We start from the raw sequence: 20,622 nt of genomic DNA on the forward strand, positions 1-20,622 counted from the left end.
TAGAAGTCATCTCTCACAGAAGTGCAACTATTTTGGAGTCATTAAACTATGATGTGACCAAGCCAAGTGGCAATTCCCTGAGAGGCTGAAAAGACAAGTAAAGAGGGAGAGGAGTAATGAAGCCACCTTATGTGGACATCCCACAGGAGCCTTCAGATGACTTTAGTCCTACTGCTATTTGACTTGTAATCACCCGAGAGACCTGTATCACGAAATAAAACTGGTCAAACCACCAAACTATGGAATAAACTGTTGCTTGAAGTTACTAACTTTGGTAATCATTTTTAATATAGAAGTAGATAACTGGAACACTGAATGATAGAAATAACTGTAATTAGAATCTAGATGGACAATGATTCAGATGAAATCCATCTCTTTTTCTAGGAAAGCCAAAAAAAGGGGGGGGGGGTGGAATATGCTAATTATCCTAAAATATAAAGGGCTCTTGAGTGGGAGACTGAAGAAACTTAGTGCTTCCCCCCCCCCCGCCCCCGCAAACACTGAAAGGTTCAACTGCCTAGCATGCCGCAGAAGTCATGTTTAGGAGTAGGTCACTAGCTGGGGAGGGGTGGGAAAGCTGGGCTAAAGCCTAAAGATGATGTTGTTTAGGTCTAGGAAGAGTGTGTTCCCATTTGAGTTTCAAGGAGCATGAACAACCTCATCTTGCAAAATTGGATTTTTATTATTGTTTATTACATATATGATTCAACTATAAAGAAATGATAGATATCTTACAGAAACTACATTTCCTACCCATTATCAACTATGTAAGTCTCTAAGATTATATTACTTTGTGAAGAATTAGGCCAATTATTGGAACAATCTAGACTGTGTCTATTTTTAGTTTTCTACAGAATATACAGTATACAGAAGCTGTTTTCAAACTTTGTGCACATAGAATAACCTAGGGAGCTTTTAAAAAAATCCCATTGCCCAGGCGGTTCTCCATGATAATCTGATCAGGAACTCTTAAAATATATGGTAAGAAATAAAGATTGAGAAAGAGTCTTATGGAAAAAAAAATCCATAAAGTGTTTAAGGAAGGCCTTGAAGAAGACAATTATAACCTCATTAGAGAAACATGGTCATGAAAACAAAGACCCAAAGCCACTTTAATTTCTGGCAGTTTCTCTGTTCTAAGAGATTATATGATTTAAAGAGAATAGATTCCTTTTTAGTAAGAAACAAGAGGAGGTCACTGTTGCAATAAAAAGTACAGGACTAAATGCCTAGATTTTATTCATTTCACCTCCTTGTCCTATTTTCTATATCTGCAAATGGAAATTATTGGTGTCACCATCTGATATTCTGTGAGGGTCAATATTTTAGTGTTTTTGAGATTCTTTGAACTATTGAATGCAGGATTGCTACCTTCATGAAATACATAGAAGAGCATGCTTATTTAAATGAGAGGAGATTCAGTTTGCTGATATTCTTCAAAGAGTTGCTATTTGTGATATGTTAGAATACAATGACATCTAATAATTTTAGGACTAGCTATATTACCAGGGTTCTAGGCCAGATGCTTGACTCTGGGAGTCCAAAAAAAAAAAAATGTTATGGCCACTGCCCACCCCGCAAACAAAGCAGAAAATATAATGGTAAAAGCAGGAAAGGAAACTTTAAGTCAACATTTGGAAGGCAAAGTGAGATCCAGCATCTCGTCCGTGTCCCTTCAGGCTGCAAACACAAGCTTCAGGTTTCAATAGAGCAATAATTGAGGCAGCAGGTAAGAAGTATGCATAATTCAGCAGCCTTGGTCCAACTGTGGTCTGGTTGATGATTCTCAGTTTTGCTTCTGCAAGGTAGCTCTGGAGAAGTCTTTATCATCTGATGGGGCAATTTCTATGTGTTGTTCAGGGCTTTTTCCTGTTTTTTTTTTTTTTTTTTTTGGTACTAGGTATTGATTGAACTCAGAGGCATGCCACTACTGAGCCACATCTCCAGCCCTATTTTGTACTTTATTTGGAGACAGGGTCTCACTGAGTTGCTTAGTGTCTTGCTGTTGCTGAGGCTGGCTTTGAACTCTCAATTTTCCTGCCTCAGCATCTCAAGCCACTGGGATTACTGGCATGCACCACTGTGCCCTGCTTTTTAAAACTTTTTTTTATTTTATCAGACCTGTGATCCTGGTAGTGGGCGATGACCACTCCAGGAGTCTGATGCTATAAATCTGACATTAGAATGTCCCTGCAAATCTTATCTCAGTGTTGAAGGGGGATGAGATTTAGATAAATTTGGGTCTAATAAACCCTTGTAGTACTATTTTATAGATGAACACTCCTTAAATGATTAACATGCTGAGCAGGGACCTGACACAAAGTTTAAGGTAATTAAGGAGATAGATACAAAATGAAGACAGAGATGCCAAGGTTCATCCGATTTTCAGTTACCTTTTGGGTATTCTCAGGCCTAAGAGTCCCTGCTTTTAGCAAAGGCAGACTCTCTAAGTCCCTGTTATGGCTAAGTTATTTGATGCTTTCTTTTCCCTCAACACTAAATGGCTTTCAAAGATTGCTTTGTTTTGCATGTAAATCTTGGCTACCTAAGTTGTTAACCAAATATTTCTATAAGTGAATATTACTTTCTTGTGGAGATAATCATTCCACACAGGCATCACCTCTGGTTTCTTGAGTCAATAGCAATTCCTATAACTTTTATATTTCTTTAAGGACTACACATATTTTCTTAGTTATACATTAGCATGCTAGAAGAGTTATTTATTTAAGACATGTCTAATTGCCAAAGATAAAAAAGTGGCAGTGTTTTAAGTGTAATTTTGTTTTGGCATTGATTCTCTGTTCAGTATTTTGAAGAGTAAAATATGATAATTCATGTTGCACATGGAAAGAAACTAAGCCCAATTTAAATGGCAAGATAATTTTAAAATGACTTATTTCAGTAATAAAACAAGTTTAATCTAGACAGTTTCTTCAGTAATGTAGTCTCATCTGAGAACTCATCTTTTCTGCTTTACTACCATTACTAGATGAGCCATTGATGAAGAAATTGGGAAATGTGATTTGAAATCCTACAATGTTCATGAGTTTATGTAGAATTAGCTTCTATTCTGTCCCCAAAATTGTAGTACATTTCAAAGGTCAGTACTAGATAGATTCAACTGTGAAAGGGGAAATATCCAAGATTCACTTTTGACTTTAATGTCAGTGTTTCTTGATTCCATTGAATGCTACCATTAACTTAAATGGTGTTTATTGGCAGAAGGCATAGACTTAACTCTAATATCAGTAGGATATGGAAAGTCATAATAGATATTAGCCCAAATAGCTTCAGAAAAATTAATCCTTTGCTCAGAGATAACAGATAAAAAGTGTGCAGTACTTCTTGATGGGCTGGGTTATACTATCTGTGATTTTCCAAAGTCACTATGTTAATACACACAGAATTCTTACTGATGTATTGGCATCTGCAAATGTCATCAGTATATCAACATAATATTATAATCATAAAATAACACAATTCATGATTTTTCCAATGTTTTTAATAGATTTAGAACATAATTTCTAAGATGATAATTAATACCAAAATGGATAATATTTTGAAAGTTTTAAAAGTTTTAGAATAGTTTAGAATTCAGCTGAAATAGACATGCCACTATCCACTTAGTGCTATGTACTTATACTTCTCTAGTGTTTGATTTTTGAAACAATTTGTTGTTCTTAACATTTAACATCATAAAGGTGAAAATAAACAATAATAAGAAAATGCCAAACCAACTTCTGGGAGGTCTGAAAGCCTCTTGCTGGGATCCTGTGATAGGGTTCAAATACCATATTTTGTTGACAACTTCCTGAATGATATTGGAAGATACAGAGCATTTCAAGCCAAACAACCATGACATACACTGTAGATTGGAATGAATGCTATTAAGATAACATATCTCTCTCTCAAGGGGCAGCTGACCATGTGTGTCACCTCTTCTGCTTTATCATCGAGAATGACTGGGGTGTGATGGGGCCAGCAATGTTGATGGGCATTGATCTGTTTCAGAAAGGAATTAACTCAGAGTTTCAAGGACAGGGAAGTGGCTTCAGGCTTTCCCTTTTACAAAGATGATATCTCATTTTCTGAGTTCAGAGATGAGAAAAAATAGAAATTGAGAAAAGCAAGGTAAAAACTCAAATAATTTGGATTAAGTTGGAAGGAGATTTTTTTTCTTCCTATATTATATTTACTAGCTGATAATCCTTCAGGGGAAGTTCATGTTTTCCAACTGGTGAGAGTTAATACAAGAATGTTGATTATTAATTTGGAAAGTGAATAGAAAATTATCCCTATCATAATCTTTTTTCATTTTATATCCCCCTAAGATAACTAAGAAAAAGATTGCTTTCATTAAACACTATAGAGAATACAGCCCTGAAATTCAAGTCATATAACTACTTTCAGATGGAGGCATAAAAATGTATTTCAAAATTTAGAAATAACCTGGGTAAAAATTGGACTTCGAATATTTGACAGCAGTGTTATTGCTTCCTCTTAGTGTGTGTTTCCAATTTTAGGAACTGTGGGGGAAAGACAAACTGCATGTGCACACACACACACACACACACACACACACGTCTACCAATATTGGCTCCATTTATTTAGAAAATTTAATGGTTTTATTTTTAGCGCTAATGCCCTTGAAGCTCCTTAATAATTTCAAATTCCTCTCGAAAGTCTATACCTTCAGAAACCATGTCTAATAGAGTCATTTTTTTCTGATTTGTAGAGTGATATAATAAATTAGTCTTTATCACAGATATTACAAAACACCATCATTAAGCCAATTACTAAGAATGGTTCTAATAGGAAAGACTTGAATACTCATAGTCTCAGTATATTTATCCCACTTGCCTTGTGGGGAGTAGAGTGTGGGTGATTGAACAAAAAGATTGGCAGACCCCATCAGGTACAGTGGCTTCTGGGAGGAGACAAGTTCTTGAATGATCAAAATAGACTATGAAGTGGATGTTTAACCTTAAAATATAGAGCAATTCATAAAATACCAAAAGCTGTCAAGAGCAATAAGTAGTAAACATGTTGTGAGACATAGAAAACACATTCAAAGGTACATGAAGAAAAACAAAATGAGAAATTAATGAAAAAAATTGCAGAAGTCAAACTTGGGTATATTTGTTTGGCAACAAATTTCTTCTCCATTTTGAACAACAATTAAATGTCTATGTATTACTCTATATTAGTTCTTATAATTTAAGGACTAGGTTTTTGCTCAAGTCCTATAAAATTTTTGGTATATATATATGTATATTCATAATATGTATGTTTATATGTTTACATATATCTGTACATATATATCTGTATTTCATATATTTGTCATAACATTTTATCATTCACATATATTATGGACACATTATATTCAACAACTGTATTACATTTAGTATATATGTGAATGTCTCATGATTGTTATCATAATTGATTAAATTTTCCAATAGAACATTGTTTAAATACAAATGCTGCTTTTACTCCTTTGGAACTTTGTTCGGGAGAAAAGTTTCAACAGGCCTGCTCAATAAACCAACTTCTTAGAAGATGAAGCCTTTCCTTGAAATAGAAAGTTACAAAGTTTAGGGCTGGGGATGTGGCTCAAGCGGTAGCGCGCTTGCCTGGCATGTGTGCGGCCCGGGTTCGATCCTCAACACCACATACAAACAAAGATGTTGTGTCCGCCAAAAACTAAAAAATAAATATTAAAAAATTCTCTCTCTCTCCTCTCTCTATCTTAAAAAAAAAAAGTTTACCATTTAAAAGTTCCCAGTGTGCATACATCACTGGGTTTTTCTCTTCCTTCATTATCAGAGACAGCCTCAAATCTGAAGTCAGAGGCATCTATTTGAACCAGGAATGTTTTATCAAAATCAGGAAGGTGTAACAAAGCTGGGTTTTCACTGAGTACATTTGGTAGGGTCTTGAATGTTAAATCACAAGAGAATCATTGTCCAGCTTCTTGTTCTGTTCTTCTCTTTTCTTTATTTCTTTCTTTGCAAGTCAGAAACATCTTTGCAGAGATGAATTCCAAGTTATCTATTAATGGGCTAATGGTTCCCAGTTTCTATCGAAACTCATCTCATTCCACCTGTTTTCATTAATGTGCTTTTCTTATGTGGAATGTAAAATCATCAAAATGTTACCAAGAGGATTCCTGTCTTGGGTGACCCATCAAGCATCATCAACACAAAGCAGATTTACCACAAAGTTTGAATGTAACAACTATGTCACATCACCAGGGAGATACAGCATCTAGTTTGTGCACTCCTGGGATGCTAGATTTGTTGCTCCATATACCAATTTGTTAAATAGACAGTAAACACACATTAACTGTTTATTGCTTTCCATAGATCCTCTAGCATCTCTTTCCTCAGGAACAGTTGAAAAACCTTATAACCTTTTAGTACTGTAGCTGACTATCCATTTGGATACTAGCAGACTGATTTTTCAGTGAAGCTACTGTTAAAATTGTGATTTGCCCAATTGAATGTACTCTGTGATTTGCAGTTTTCTGCACAGGAATCCATGGATGATGCTTAGGAGTGTCGTGTGATCAAAGAAAAGTAAGCACCCCTGTGTTAAATCTCTGGTACCAAACACCACCAACAAAAAACTGTTGAGTAATTGCAGTGATCACGGTTCACAGGTTGTAGTGATCCAGGGACAAAAGTTGAAGTTTTTTTTAAGCAAGAAAGTGCTCTTCTTTGAGTGATCTTCCCCTGGTACCTACAGCAACCTAGTTTTCTTGATTTCCATTGGTTGTAAGTGACTTGGGAGAAATAGGGCCACATACAGTTCATTGTGAGCTCTAGCATCTGGGAAGGGACAGATTCTCATTCTTCATAAGTCTCTGCTTGATGCTGGGTACTTGTTCCTTATACTATTCTCCATGAGCCATTTTTTCCCCTGTCCTGCTAACTTAACTTTCCCCAAAGTTTTGGCTCCAAGAGCAATCAGACTTGCTTCTCAGACATTCCCAGAAATGGTCTTTGAGTCCTGAAATATATAGGGGTAGTGTTGAGAAGGAGGTACCCTTAAGGCAAGTCTGGTGGTTTATTAGCTGCTTAGTTGCGATCATAATTCATGAGACACCCACACTTTTCTTTGGCATCTGTGGAGGGGCCTTTGACATTTTACTTTCTTTCAAACTCAAAGCCTGGAGGAGTCTGGGTTACTCATAAGCAAGGCACAAACAACAAAAATTGATTTGTGAGCTAGTCATTAAATGTTATTTCAGAAGTAGAGAAGTTCTTGAGTGAAGGAGGAGGATGACTGAACAGACTCATGCATGTGGTTAGTTCAGATCATTGAAGAGAGGGTTTCCATGATATGAGAATGACCCTGTCGAGAAAAAAAAATTAAAGTCTTTTAGAGAGGGAGCAGACACAAGTTCCTCATCTAGCAAACACTACTTCTTGTGTCTTAATTTTTGTTTTTCAGTTCCAAGGGCCTTCATTTTGCTCTGTTCTTGGACAGCCTAAGTAAGCACCAGCTGCTGTTTCCATGGGTTGGATAATAGCAGTGGCCTCTAAAGTGCTTTACTTCTATGTGCCCATCATCAATTTCTTCGTTTTTAATTTGTTCTAATTAGTTACACATGACAGCAGAGTGTATTTCAACTTGTTGTACATAAATGGAGCACACCTTCTCATTTCTTAGCCTGTAAGTTAACCTTGCATTCCAGGTAGCGGAAATTTACCTGGTACCTATGTACCATTGATGAACCCATGGACAGAACTCTGCCTTCAGTAATTGGTATTCATCTTAATCCTATGTATTTTATAAACATTGTTTATTGTTATTGTTTCTTCTAGCTTCATGATATTACCAAAGTTGTTCCAAAAGAGGCTGTGTCCCCTTCCCTATAATGAGCCTGCTGCCTAATGTTTTAGTAACTATGGTGTCCTTATATCCCTTGACCAGGTTTCCTTCTTTAGTTTCTTATTGCAGGTTCTTAGTTCAGCAGACATGTTCCCATTCTCCAAGACAGATTCTCAAATGCCACCAGACACTCCTCTATTTTGTCCTTATTTCATTCTAACCATTTTTGTTTTCATGTTCCTCTTTTCAGTATGAAGTCCTTGTGTTCAGGGTCATACTTTAACTCATCTTTGTTATTCCAGTCATTATTTGGCAGTAACTAAATGCTTAATCAAAATTTGGTGATTATTTAAATGATGAACCATGTTATAGTAAATGCAGAAATCAGATTTTCCTTTCTCCCTATTACATGATCAGCATCCCTGTATTTTCTAGCTCTCTCTGGAGATAAGCTGTGCTTCTGGGAGCCCTGAGAGTTCCTGGTGGATCAAAGTTAGATAAATAGGATAAAGAAGACAAAATGGAATGGGAGAAGAAGAGGAAAAAAGAAAAGATAGAAAAGGAGGAAAGAGAGGAAGAAATTGTGGAGAGGTGCCCTGCTCCCTGCCTTAAGAGCATGAGTAAGTTGCTTCTAGCAGTTCCCCCATAGGGGTTTGTGATTTCAGAGACTTTTCCCCCTTGTGCATATTTCTGATCCCTTGTTGCATATTCTTTAAGAAACTCCTTAAAAACAACAACAACAACAACAAAAACCCAAAACCCTGTGGGCCTACAGGAATCTTTGAAGAATGCTAGATAAAATGCATCTTTTCTTATGTATATAAAATACCTCCAAGCTAGATGTTGTGACAGTGTGATGTGTGGTCCACACCATCCTCTTTCTTTCTGAGTTGCCTCTGCATTCCGATGGAGAGGGAATGTAAAATGCATATTCAGCTAGGTCTGGGACTTGTCTCCCCTAGCAGCACAACTGCAATTTTGGTATAATATGGACATCCATAAACAGATGTAGTGATCACATATTTTCCCCTAACCATCATATAGTTTTTTCTCTACTCTGGTATCATGCCAATCATAGTATGTATGATTGACGAGTTCCTTCAAGTCTCTCACTACATAGATACACTTGCAATGAGAAACATGCTAAGCCCCTATCAGCCCCTCTTATCACGACTTCTGAAGCCAGCCTTACTCAGGCATGTCTGATAGAATAGTCAGCTTTTGTTAGAAGCTCTGGGGAGGAGGGCTAGAGCTGGCAAGGACAGCTCAATGCCTTCTGTAAGAAACCCTAGAAAAACCAGTGACACCATGATGTTGAGAAAACACTGATGAAAATGTTATCTCCAATTTTCCTTTAACTTCCCACACCAAGTATGGGTAATTCTGACACCCATGACTTTGACAAGCAAAGGGGTCTTTATGTTAACAAAGAGAAATTTGTCAACAAAATTAAAAGGGAAAAATTAGACGTTTCTTCTTTTTTTCTTTTCTGTGATAGGTGGAAGTGATAAAAAGTTATTTGTGTAATTCAAAATGTTTCCATATTTTTATTTATATTTTAATTGACAAAAGTTTGTATACACTTATGGGTTTAACCATGTGATCTTTTAATATATGTATTCATTTGTAATGTTCAAATCTGGATAAATATATAAATATACCTAGCTCTTCAAATGTTTATCATTTCTTTGTGGTGATAACATTCAAAACCTTTCCTTTAGATTTTTTTTAAAGACACTGTTCATTGACATTATGTACAGTCTCACCCTACTGTGCAATATAATTTAAATTTTTCTTCACTGTAACTTATTTGATCTCATAGAAGTTAAGAGTAGAATTGTGGTTACCAGAGGCTGGGGATAACAGAGGGGAGAGATGGATAGGAAGAGGTGGAAGAGGTTGGTTGGTCCTATTTTTAAAAGGAAATGATTGCAGTTGTTAATCTGAGCAAGGCCTTTCTGTAAGCTCTGGATGTATGGAACAGCTAGGGTTTGAATTGCATCTCCAGCTAGGTGTTTCCATGTTATAGTTGCAAGCAACAGGCTTGTGAGTGTGGGTATCAAAGAGTATGAGTGTGGGTATCCACTCTCTCAACCCTCCAATTTGTAAGCATCCCATTATAACCACAAGTTCTTCTCCATGGGTTCAGGTCTTCCTGTTCCACAATTTTCAACTGAGGATGATGACTTCCCTCACAACTGTTCTAGTTACTGTATCAGTGTTCCCCAGTCCTGGGTTAGTGTTTTCCTTACGTCTCTGTGCAAACTGTGGCACTGCTAACATTTTTGGGATGGATGACTCTTGGTCTGGAGGGCTTTCCTGGATATTGTAGGATGTTTTAGCAGTGTTTCTGGCATCTACCCACTAGATGCCAGTAACATCTCCCCCAGCTGTGACAATAACCCCAGTCTCTAGATGGTGACAGGTAACTTCTAGGTGGAAGTGGGGCAGAACTGTAATTAGTTGAGAATGGCTCTATCCCTATCATAACAAACTGATTTAGGAAGGTCGCCTTCTTCTGTGTTTGCTGATTAGGTATTTATTCATTGCACAGATCTTAATTGCATAGCTACTGTATGCATAAACAACTGCCAGTTTGGTTCTGAGCTACACACTACAAAATATTCCAGGATCTTTTTACATTTTTCTTAGCCAAATTTTCAGGAACTTGATTGATTAGAATAACTATTAAAATAAATGTAGTTACTGGTTAGGGCTGGGATTTATCTCAAAGGACTCAAAATCCAGTGTCTAGTCCATGAGGCTCAAACCCTCAAATTCAAGATGTCAAGAGAATGGAACGAAGACTTAAAACTATGGAATATCTGTACTGACATTTGCTTTTGAGACTAGCAAAATGATGTTGTTTTCTGCTGGCACTTTGAATGCTGGTAGGCTGTAAGTCCATACTCAGAATGATTATGAATTTTGTAATGAGTTAAACCAGCTGAGACTTCGTGGGTAGACCCTTCAAAAGTGTGGTTAGATCCATTACCAGGGTGTTTGAATAGACGAAGCCCTGGGATGTGACACTTAAAATCAGCAGGCCCATGAAGAATACCATACCTCTTTATACTGCAGCCTGTGGTGGAAAAATAAAAATGAGAATGAATTAGTCTTTGGGGGACTAATCTCCAGGTTGAAATGAAATAGAAATTTTAGCATGCATCAACTTTCTGAATTATTTTCTCATGCTTCATGCTGTTTTTTCATCTGTATTTTTAGTGTTTCCACCTACTAACATCATTCTCTCTCCTGCTGTTTCTAATATACATCTCCAATGATGTATTTTCAATGAGAATTCAATTACCTGGACAGGCAGATATGCTAAATGACAAATTTTGAGGATTATTTTTTTCTGCAAAGCTGACTCATGATTCCAGTGCTGGGCCTGTCAGAAGAGACTCATTGTCAACAAGCTGTTAAAAATGAAATCTAATAATGAAGAAGAATAGATGAAACATCCACTAAACCTCTTTGTTCTTGCCGATTGCCTCATTTAATTGGCACTCTTTTATTGAATTTTTAATAGAATGAAATGAGATTTTAATGTAATCTCATTGAGTTTAGACCTAATTCAATATATTAATTTATTATGAATCTTTCCTCATTAATTTGTTTTGTGTGAAGTTATGCAATGAAAAGTTTCCCCATCTGCCAGTTATTTGTAAACTTTTAAACTTTTCTCATGAGGAGTTTTGGTACTTGTAATGATGTAAAAAGCAAAGTGAAATCCTTCAAGAATATTTTGTTTACTGTTTCCCTAGTTAAAGATACTGTGAGTTTTTAAAATGATGTGTGTTTGCATTTGCTAAATTTTCATTGACTTGGAGATTGAGTCTCAATCATCTTAATCCTTGAGATTGATACAACAGTGGCAATAAAGTAAATAATTCTGTGATGTGCATGGTGATTGAAAATAGTGGGTGACTAGTATCATTTAATGGTGTGATCTGAAGTGGGCCTTACTATAAATCACATGCTTAATTTGAGTTATATAATGTAATTTTTAAAAGGGAAAACCGTTCAGATTTCTCTGAAAAACTACTGAGGGTGCTTTTTGCCTACTAACTATTCTGATTATTTTATTCCAAGGTATTCAGTGAATTAGCATTAGACTTCTAAAATAAGGGACTTAATGAACAGCAAATGCATAGAGCTACTATTTTAACAAGGGGTTGGTAAAACTGGGAAGACATTTCTAGTTGCCCAGAGGAAAAGTATCAAAAAATCACCTAATGACATTTAGTGTCATTAAATGAATAGAAGAAATTTTGGAAAAATGCATGATAGTTCATGTGTTCACAGTTTTCTCACAGGGTTTGTTTGTTGAATAACTCCTCATTTATATTAGCAATATATGTTGATTTTTGAAATATTAGAAAAGTGTAGAGGAATCAAAAAAATCACTTATAATTTTATACCCAGACAAAATTACTATTGATATTTTGTTACAGAGAGTTGATTCTCTGTAACCACATACATCTTGGATTCAATAAACTGTGAATCAAAAATATTTTTCTTAAAAAATTGCAGCTGTCCTGAATATGCACAGATTTTTTTCTAGTAATTTCCCCCTAAACAATATAGTATTAAAAATAGCATAGATTTTCAATATAATAGGTATTATAAGTAATATAGAGATAATTTAAAATATAGGATGGATACATGTAAATGATATACTACATTATTTTATGTAAGTGACTTGACCATCCACAGATTTTGGTATCTGTGGGCATCCTGGAACCAATTCCCCATGGATATTGAGAGACTTTAATCAGATAAACATTTCTTCTCTTTGCATATTTTATACAACATGGGGAAAAATTTTAATATTTTATAATGGCAATAAACTATAAAATTGTGGCAATAAACTATATAACTTATGTATAGTTTATTATCTGTCAATAAATACATCACTAGCAGCATACTTTTTAAAATGGCACCATAGTGTCTTTTGGTATGGTTCTACTAAAATGTAGTTAGCCTATTCTCCATGTTGGTTATTTAGTTTACATTAAATATTTTTACTACTATATATAATACTGCACAGATACTTTAACGCATCAACTTTGGGTACTTTTGCACTATGATTTTATGTTAGATTTCCAGAGTGGGAGGGAATTTACATTGCTGAAAAATGGCTTCTAGAGAACTCCCGAATCTTACAAATAACCTGTTCCAATTCTTACGATGTTTCAACAAAGGAAGTAATATTTCAGTAGGCAGTATGTAAGGAAGTACTTCAAAGGAGAGATGCTTATTTATTAGGTGCATGGACAAGAAGGAAAACAGAAGAAAGAGAATGAATTATTCTGTTACTCATGAGTTCAGAGCAGAAGACTGTAATAAGTCTAGACATTTCCCCTAGAGTGGATATTACTTATGGAGGATCTGGGATCAATTGCTACCTGAACCCTAGCTGAACTAACTTGTCTTCATTACCTGTTCTGGGAAGAAAGAACACTGTTGGATCTTAGCACATCACCCTGGCATTTTGGCCTCCACACTTAGGTTATTTATAGAGTTTTCTTTGTAGTTTCCAATAGTAGCACAACAAATTACCAAAAACTTAGTAGGTTAAAAAAAAAAAGGCAATGGTATATTCTCTCACATTTCTGGAGGCCTGAAGTTTGAAATCAAAGTGTAGCCAGGTTTTTCTTGAACTTGGAGCTTTTTGAACTGTTGCTACAGATTCAGCTCCGTGACTGGTGCTCACCTTCAAGAAAAACAACAAGAGGGAGACATGCAAGCATCCTGGATTCTTCTCCTATGGGCAGAATCAGGCTTGTTTGAGAACCACTGGCTTAAAAGGAGAAAGAGTTGGCTCAGGATGAAAATTGTGCAGTTGTTTTGAAGGTCTTGCTAGCATTTGAGGCCAAAGAAAAGGCCTGATGTTTACTGTGGGCTTGATAAATATCCATAAAAAATGGTCTAACAAAGCCTTCACTTTCACATATTTCCAAATATGGATTTATGCACCTCTTATGGTTGATATGAGGCAGGTGCAGAATCCCTGGATTCTGTTTCCTATGCAAGGCAGTATTTTAAATGTTAGTTGAAACATTTTAAACTATTGAATTTCCATCACTGGTTTTGCTCCAGTAGAAAGCATGAACTGATCAATTCTCCCATCTCTAGATGTATAAAGCAATATGATTAAACCTACAAATACAGCAGATTTTTTATATTATTTTCTGGATAAGAACTCAATATTAAAATTTGAGAAATTTTAGGATAAAATGTATTTTATGGATCTTGGCTAGGGGTTTCAAATGTCAATCAAGATATAGATAAAGCAAATATCATATTGAATTCATTATTTTTGTGACTTTGAGGAATGGTATGAAAATGTTATGATTAGAAAAACACAGCAACTATCACAACGCATAGATGAGGAATAAATATGATAGAAGCTTTGCGAAGCTGAATATGCAATGCAAAATGTGTAGCCCTTGTCTAGAAAGTTAAGATTTCCATAAAAAATTATAATGAGTGTTAGGCTAATTAATGGCCAATTTCCACTTTTAACTTTCTCGCACATCATTGAAACATTTTGAATATATTTTAGAGAATGTATACATATTAGAGAATGTGGATATACATATCAGAGAAAATAGATAGTTCTTATTTTACAAATAAGGTCTCATTTGCATCTTTTAGGATCTAATTGTGGAAAGGAGGAAGAGTATTAACAACATACCATGAAGTTTGTGTTCCTTGAGTGATAGTATCTTGGGGTATTCAATTAAAATATAATATGCATTTGAGAAATCTTATTTTAAATATTAGGCAATGGATTCACAGACTGAAATCTTTTTAGTTTGATTTCTTATTTTTTCAGATTTCAAAAGGACATCTCACTTAATCATCACCAAAAGCAGAACGTTTTCGCCCATTATCCCTTTTCCAACATTTTTATGATTACTAATAGTGACATAAAATGCAAACTTTGACCATTTTTATCTTGTTTCTCTACTTTTCCACTCATGCATATCTTGTCATTAAATTCTGTTTTTGCTTTTCTATTTTCAGATTTATTTCCATTTACTGATTCCCTCATATTTCTCTGTGTTTTTTTCCCCCCTCCAATCTATCCTGTGCATAGCAGTGAGGTTCATCTTCCTAAGTTCTTCTCCCATGCTATTTTCCATCACAGTCCATTAGTTCCCACCTGGATTAAATTAAGCTACACCCTCTTGTTTCATAAAACATCATCCAAACCAAGCACTTCTGAAGGAATAAACAACCAAGACAACAACAAAAATATCCTAAGATTTGAAGCACACTTTTCACTGTAATCACTATTTTGACTTAGATTACATATATTCATGGGAATATGGTTCTTTTTCTAGGGAACAGTCATAGCTTTCTCACTTAGGGAATTGTTGTGCGCTGTTCTATTGTGGTATTATTCTATGCCATTGTGCAGTGAACCTGAGAAATCCTGATAACTTGGTCCTACAGAAGAATGGGATCTGAAGATCCATCTTTGGCAGGTGTCTGATGCTGAGCTCTGAGCCAGGTATGGAAACTGAGGTCAAGTGCAGGAGCAGAGTGGGATGGTCCACATCTAGAGAGAAGGAATGAAGATGTGGGTAAAGGTAGACAGGCAGTCTGTAATGAAAGAGAAAGATAATGCCAAACATCATCTCTCAAAGGGTTGGGTGCTGGAGAGGAAACCAGTTTGAAGCAATGAGACAATGACTGTAGACAGCTGAGAGGGAAGAGGAGGGTTGAAAGGAAAGCAGAGATGAAAACTGGAAAATTCCTGATACAGTGGAACAGGTACCAATGATATTTTAATAAGGCAACTGGTACCTTGATAATAGACAGGAATAGAAAGGGTATCAAAGTAGTTCTATAACTGAATCCTGGGAATTTTATTTTGAATTTGTAGTAATATTAGTACCTGAAGATGAATATGAATGTGTTAGACACTGGGCAGATGTTAGCTTAAAGGCCTTACTGAAGTTGGAAAATATAATTTGGAGGTTTCTTTAATGTAAATTGAATGGTTTTAGTAGTAATTATAATGCTAACAAAAATGTTAATGTTTGGGTAGGTCACATTGTGTGCTAGGATATTTAGACCCTCGTCTACTCTGGTAGACTGAAAACATAGCCATATGATTCTACAGCTTTCCTGTTTCTCTACTTCTTGACTCTGGGCTGAACTGGTGACTTTCTTTGATTAGTAGAACATACTGGAAGAATCTAGGCTTAAGAGGCTTTGCCTACTCTTTCTTTAAACAGTGCTTCCTCCATGTGAGGAAGTCAATTTGTTTTCCTAAAGAATGAACAATCACATGGCAAGAAAGGCTGAGCTGTCCAGCTCAAGGGCAATGCAGTTCACACCTATCCAAGGCCAAGAAAAGTAGCTGCTGCATCCAGGAAATTGTGAAAAATTTGGCTCAGAAAGGTTTGCTGTGTTTTGTTAAGCAATATTAGGTAATTGATTAATCTACAATTTTGATGAGCTTTTCTTGTATGTGGTCATCCCACACATCATAAGATGATAAACAATGTGAGGGCTTGGACAGAATAAAGTGGCACATCAGTAAATACCCCTCTCCAGGCCATTTAAGAATTTTTCTATAATTAATAAAACTGGATGAAAATTGTGCTGTGGCAATATAAAGATTGGCTATGAATGTTTTTGGTTCTAAGAGAATATAACACCCCCAAAATAGATTGTTTTTATCCAGAAACTAAGTCTTATATTAAAAAACTGATTGTTTTAAAAAGAACTAGGTTGAAGATTTTTATTTATTTTTAATCATAAGAGACACAGGTAAAGAGATGCTGGGTTTGAATTATCAGTCTCACCACTGACTAGATTTATGACCTGAGAGAAGTGCCTAACTTTCTGAATCTTCACTTCTCCATAAATGGAGACTAGTAATATTAACCAAGGTAGATTATTTTGAAGTACACAGTAAAATTACCCAAACTAGTATTTACTGCATAGTAATTTTCAAATACTGCAAATTCTCTCGGGTGCAGTGTTTTTCCAATTGTTACACCCTGACACTGTGCATGAAAAATCAACTGGAGTTCATGTTTTAAAAGTGGGTGTTCAATCTCACCACAAGCAGTAATCAGTAATATTTTTATCTTTGAGAGTATTTGTTGATTATGTTCTTTTAAAATATTGTAGATGTGACACTGACTAGAATGGCTAAAAGGGAAAATACAGAATGAAGGGTTGGTTAGAACATGAAACAGCTCCTGGGAGTGTACATTGATGAAACTATTTGACAGTATTTACTAAAGCTGAACATTGCTTTTGACACAGGGATTATAATCCTAGGCAATTTCCCAGCTGCCCCCACGTCCCCCCCCCAAAAAAAAACCCCAAACCCAAATGTGTACATGCATTCACTAAAAGACATTAAAATACTCATAATAGCACTCATTTTAATTGCCCCAAACTAGAAACTATTCAATGCTCATCAACAGTAGAATGTACTTATAACATTGGGATGATATACAGAAATGAGAATGAATAAACTACAACTTTATGTTCTAGCATGGATGAATGCCATGAATGCTTCTTGAATACAAGAAGCATATATAACAGTAAATACTGTGATCACATTTCCTTAAACTTAGAAACAGACAAAATTAATCTAAAATGTTGAGTGTATTAGTCAACTTTCTGTCACAATAATGAAATAGTTGAGATAATAAAATTATAAAGAGAAAAGGATTATTTTGGTTCACAATTTTGGAAGTTCCAGTCCACAATTGGTTGACTTTGTTGCTTCAGGCCTGAGGAGAGACAAGCAAATCATGGTGGGAATGTATGGCAAAGCAAAACCACTCACCTTATCACCAGGAAGCAAATGAGAAGTGGAAGTGTTCAGGGTCTCACAATCCCCTTCAGGAGCCCTTCCCAAGTGACCTAATGGTCTTCCACTAGGCTTCACCTTTCAAAGGTTTCACCATCTCCCAACAGGACCACCTTGCAGATCAAGCCTTTGACAAAAGGGCCTTTAGGGGATGTTTAACATGCACACCACACGAGAGTCAGAATAACTGTTATCCCTGGTTGTTGGAGTAATAATTGGAACTGGCCTTGGAGAGACTGCTGGTATTATGGTAATGTTCTCTATTTCTTGATCCAGGTGCTGATTTAGATAGTTATGTTTGCTTTGTGTGAATTCATTGATTTATACCACTTTCAATTTGTATACTTCTCTTATACTCAATAAAAATGTTATGTTTACCAAAAGAAACAATGGAATGCAAAGGGTAAGTCCTGTAAACTTTCTTGATGTCTCTCTACAATCTCTCCCTTTATTTCTTCAATGTGAATATTTAGAAAATTAAGAGAAATTCATATTCAATTAAAAATAATGTGTACAAATGACTTTATGTTATTTCTCTTATCTCTTCCCCCATTCACAATTTGACCCAGAAGTGGCTTTTGTAAACAAGGGGAAAATAATATGAAAACTAAATGTTGCAGGACATACTACCTGTGAGAGTTGCAAGGATGAATGAATTGGTCTTGTGTAGAGACCTTCTCCCTGGTGCTCGCATACCTTATTTAGTTAGCTTCTCCATCCTCAGGCCCTGGATAAATAGCACTGCCAACTGGATTGTCCTGTCTCCATCAATTCTATTCTAAGACTATTTTTTTTTTCTTTTTTGTCTAGGGATTCCCTCTGTGGTATTTAAAAAAAAAAAAACTTGTTGACTTGATATGACTGCCCTGACTTCATTCTGTGTTTGTGCAGAAGAACACTCATGCATGCTTCTATCTTCATTAAAGGAACTCACTTATGGTTTAAATTGATGGAAATAATTAAAGTCATTTATATACTGAATTTGGTGTCTATCCCAAACTCTAGTCTATGAATTTCCCATCTGTCCATTCACAGCAATTTGAAAATGAGTTTTAAACCATAGAATCATTAATTTGGTGTTCTTCTAGACAGCCTAAAAACTTACTAGCCACTTTTAATCATTCTGTCAGTTTACAATGTGTATTTTAGTTGTTTTGCAAATAAAACCAGGGAAATTTGCATGGCCTAGGGTGAGAGTAGTGGTGAAGGGAATCAATGTTTGTTGATGTCTTCATTTGTGTTTTATAGGCTTTGTGTGAATTTTTATATGTAATCCTCATGGTATCCTGAAAAGAAGATAGAAGTACTCTCATTTTACATATGAAAAAAGTGACTATGAAGATTCATTGTCCTCTGGTTACTAACTTGTCCGTTCAGTGAGACAGTTGTCACTCACTCAATTAGTTACACGAAGGAGTGATTATAGATAGGCGGCAAGGGACAACAGAGTCCCCCATGGCTCAGAAATCTATTCGGGGCAGTCTCGGGTCACTCTGTTGTCATTCTCCTGACCAGTTGGCTAAGCTGTTGGCAATGGCCCAGGAATCTGTGAGAGTGTAGCAAGGTATGACCATAGAGAAGTCCTGCTATCACCACTAAAAGGATGTTGACCCATTAGTGAAAAATCCACATCGGATCTCTGTCAAAAAAATGGCCATCACAGTGTAGATGGTGTCTGCAACCCTATGCAACCCAAGCTTGCTTGGCAGAGCCTTCTGAAACTGTGCTATGCCATCAGTAGACACATCCCTGAGTCTTGGGCCCCTGGAACTACAGGAGGAGCCAAAGCATTCTGTGTTCCTTGATCCTTCTGGTTGGCCAGCTATTTGTTTGTGGAGTCTATGGTCCTGGCTAGGTTTGATCTTGAACGAACCATTTCCACTTGACATATGTTGAGTTAGTCCAGTTTTTTGGTGGGGTTTTGATTTGTTGAGCCAGCCCAGGTTTATTGGTGTGGTTTGTGAATACTCAGTAAGAATGGCCATTTCTGTCCTAGATTCACATGTAGCTCTTGGACCTTAAGATGCTCAGTCTTCACCAGTGCACAAAGGCAGGCAAGAAATTGTCATACAAAAGTGGAGAATGCATCTGTCTGCTGTTTCAAACAACTTATGTATCCAAACTGGAGAGGCCATGTGCCCCAGTGACAATTTTCTTTTTCTATAGACCCTACTCAGCATGCATGGAGATTGTGGATGCCTATAATTCCAGTAGGTGTGCAGGCTCTAAAGGTTTTAAAGGCAGTACCAAAACTGTGGCTTGTTGAATGGTTTCTAGGGCCTGCTGTGGCCAAAGGCCTGGTTCAAAATTGGCAGAGAAAGAAGGTAAAGATGAAAAGCCAGAGATGTCTTCCGTCTGGAGAGCTATTCAGTGATATGATGCAGTAGCAACTTGAATTGATTAACACATTTATTTAACACATATTTAAAATTTCCACACTTGCAGAAAAGGTATACAAAAAGAAATCTGTTTCTCTTCAAATTTTGTATAAAGGCAACCGTGATACAAAGAGAATATTGTATTTTGGTGCACTTATAGAATTATATTTTATAATTATTTTTAAAAATATGAGTAATAGATGACTGATTTCTTAATGCTCTGCCTATGTAGAGACATTTTTGTCAAATTAACCCTTTAGAGATAAATAAATACTTGACTATGTATAGAGTTGAATGACAAGACAATGATATGGAAAGAGGTGTATGGAGGCTAATAAATTTGCATTTGAAAGTGATGCTGAACTCTTTGCCATTAGGATGCCAGGGGATCCGAATCTGAGACTCATGACTTGTGGGGTCCTAGAGTCTTCAGAAATGGCTGTGTGTTGGTGTGTGTGTGTGTGTGTGTGTGTGTGTGTGTGTGTGTGTATGTGCACATTTGTACATTTTTCTTGAGAAAAGGTCCATCAAATGGACAAAAGAGCCTGTGTTCCAGCA

The sequence above is a fragment of the Spermophilus citellus genome (genome assembly GCF_964194105.1).
Source record: "Spermophilus citellus genome assembly, chromosome: 16".
Classification (NCBI taxonomy): Eukaryota; Metazoa; Chordata; class Mammalia; order Rodentia; family Sciuridae; genus Spermophilus; species Spermophilus citellus.